At 28.3% G+C, this 3,401-nt stretch overlaps 1 long non-coding RNA gene across 1 annotated transcript; it reads left to right on the top strand.

Moving 5' to 3' along the window:
- Window positions 1–749: 749 nt before the first annotated feature.
- Window positions 750–1,192, top strand: LOC109862365. The gene is made up of 3 exons (XR_002251132.1): window positions 750–802; window positions 887–976; window positions 1,105–1,192. It is a non-coding gene; the product is annotated as an uncharacterized LOC109862365 (long non-coding RNA).
- Window positions 1,193–3,401: the final 2,209 nt, after the last annotated feature.

Here is a 3,401-nt window from a genome sequence, read left to right as displayed (position 1 = left end):
TGCTGTGGATTGCAATGTAAATTATTAGTATATGTTAAAATAACAGATATAAAGACAGATATAAAAACAATTATTTGTAAATAAGGATTTTACCACTTATAAAAATAGTGTGTTCTTACTACTCAATACTTCATATTTTTTCACTTGTACAAAGTTCTGCATATATTTGTACTACTTTTGTAGTGATTATATGTTTAAGTAATATTTTTGTAAGCTACATACTGTAAAGAATGTTGATCACTAAGTAGTTATTTACTAATATATATAAACCTCTCGTATTTAATTTCAAATTGAAGACAAAAATGCACATAAAACAGAAAAATACGGTATTTTTTACTGTCTATATAAATGAACATAAGTATATGAACATATTTAATAAAACTTGTTTTCTTTCTGTAGGCATCTTCATTTGGAACTTTGCCATGTTGCTCGCAATATTAATGCTTTATACGGAGTGCGAATGACAGTACAACTGGCATCTTACTTTGTTCTGTTTACTGGACATGTTTATAATCAATATCATATAATGGTATGTTTGACACACAAGACCGGATTAATAAAATGGTACTTTATAATTTCCGGCACTATATGGACCATTTATTTTTTAAGTAAACTTATAATAGTAAATCACATCTGTGAAAGTGTTAGTGCCAAGGTAACATAACTTTGTATAACATATGAAGTAATATTAGAAAAATATTTCTTTTTCTAAAATCTTAATTCTTGCTTTTAGGCAGAAAGAACCAAAATTGTAATTCATAAATTGACAAATCTTATTCGTTTTGCAGATGCGTATGATGAGGTAATTTCAATTAAGCACACAATCTCTTTATATAAACTGTCTTGAGTATCTTAAGATTTCTGTAAAAATACGTGTATAATACAGATTTATCAGTTTGGTCTGCAAATATCGCTTCATCCACTGAAGTTTACCGGATTGGGCTTATTTTATTTTGGATATAAGCTCGTCCGTTCGGTGAGTTTTTAATAATATTTATTTCTATGAATAAACAAAATCAAGAAATGTAGTTTCTTTTTCTCTTTCTCTTTCTTTCAATTGTCAAGAACAGTAGAAAATAACATTTATGTAACATTTGTTTTCAGTTTGCTGTATGGGTTTTTACTATTGTTCTTCTACTGGTACAAGTGGATACGTTTGTAGTAAACAGATCTTCTAAAGTAAATGCGCGAGAATGTATTAGGAATACGTAAGAATTACTTCTTTACAAGGTTTGGATTATTTTTTTATACTATTACTTTCATACGTTTTAAGGTATATAGTTTTCTTATTTTTTTTGTAAGAATAGAACATATAAAAATATATATTAGTCATAAATAAAACAGTATGTTGTCGTATTTCAATCATGCTATACTAATGTAGTTTTTACATCGATCTTATATTATATTTTTTCTACTGACTTTATAAGCAAAAAGTCGCACTGTACATTTTCATAAGCTCTACTACTGTCTACAATATCAACCGTTGTTTTCTTATAAATCAAAAATCTGTATGTAATTGAATATTGCTTAGAGATTTCAAATATTTGTGAAGAGATTTGCTAGACAATACGGTGACAAAATTAGACATTTTAAATATAAAATATGATAAATTTTATATATATATAAATATAAATATCTATATTATAGCAAACTGCAACTATTTTGATTATAAACGACGCTTTAATTTTTTTGTGTATGTAATATTTAAGCAAACTTCAACTTCCACTTACTTATAGGTGTGTGTTTGTGCGTTAATATAATCACATGTAGGCAATGCTTTATGTTTGTTGACATTATGTTTGTAATCCTTAGTAGATCCGGAGGCGCGTATTCACGACAACGGTTCTACATGCTGTTCTTGTCGGTGTCGCGGGTTTTGTCTTGTTTTGAACATTTAGTTTCTCTCGATGACTGCTGAACAGTCGATTTAAAAGTCAGTCTCGTTTCGGTAACTGAAAAACCATCGAATCAGCCGAAGTTTCCGTAGTCCGCGCGCTTTATCTTGACAAAGCTTTCTTTAAGAGTGTATTGAATACCGACTGTAAAGACCTGTAAACCGACGTTTTTATAATCTAAATTTTTTTATTTTTTAATTTTATTTACTGCACAACATTAAAAGCGCTTTTACAGAAGCAAATAAATGTACAAAACCATATAAAGCTTTTGAAAATATATACTGCTTTTGTGAACTCTGTTTTTCATTCATAATGATAGTATATAGTATCAGATATATATCGGCACACTATGACGTTGTTCTCATCAATTAGATAGTCAAACCATAATCTGAATGTTTTATTAGACTTTTTTTTGTTGTACTTATGGCGTTTGTTCATAGTAAATGTACATAAGACGCTTCAAGACCTAGTCCTTTTACCTTGTCCGAATCAATTCAAAACGACCGAAAACTAAAGACAGAGCACACACACTAGCACACATGAGCTATTCATGTACTTCACATATGTAAGTTTAATTTTAGAATAAATCAATTAGTATAGCACTACAAGAATGTAGCAATTAGGAGAGTTCTTCAAAAAATTTTCGATACTTCTGAGAATCACCGTTAGATGAGTGTTGTCAAAAGATAATAATGTTTTTTCATCAAAAGAGTTCGAAAAGTACGTACTTTGTTGTACGCTTAATAAAAAAAATTATTGAATAGCTATAACATTAGAGTAAACTTTAATTCAATATAGGTTTTTATTAAATATTTTGTATTTTAAAAAAATTTACATAGGTTTTTGACTTTTCACATAAAGCGGAATTTATATGATTCGACATAGTTTAAGGTTGTCCACGCAAGGCAAGGTCATTTCTTACATTACATGAGTGCTTTATATACATATAAAGTACACTGATCACATAATATTTTAAACTTTCTATTGTTTTGGAATATTTCATATTTTATAATTTAGAACGTATAAACAACTTACAAATATAATATTTTATATTTTGTAACAATGTATAAATGTATACAAGATTTTACTTGGCGTTATTTATTGATATCATTTCTTTTGTAAAATAGATTTTGTAGAGAAAGATTTTTAGAGTAATATTTTTTGTAGAGTAATATTCAACGCCGCTTGCCTAGCAACCATAGAACACACAGTGGGCGTGGCATAACACTTTTTAAACTTTCTATTTGGAATATTTTATATTTTATAACAATGTATAAACAACTTACAAAGTTTAATATAATATTATATATTTTGTAACAATGTATAAATGTACAAGACTTTACTTGGCGTTACTTATTGATATAATTTCTTTTGTAGAGAAAGATTTTGTAGAGAAAGATTTTAATATTAATACGTTTTCTAGAGATGCGAGCTGCGCATGTAGGGGAGACCGGGGCTAGTTATGACACGGGGTTAGTTGTCAAACTGCTATTATCTTGCGTACTA

This window comes from Pseudomyrmex gracilis, unplaced genomic scaffold, assembly GCF_002006095.1.
Source record: "Pseudomyrmex gracilis isolate BER0280 unplaced genomic scaffold, ASM200609v1 scaffold_1670, whole genome shotgun sequence".
Lineage (NCBI taxonomy): Eukaryota > Metazoa > Arthropoda > Insecta > Hymenoptera > Formicidae > Pseudomyrmex > Pseudomyrmex gracilis.
Note: the sequence above shows the minus strand (reverse complement) of the source record. Positions and strands in the feature narration are given on the sequence as shown.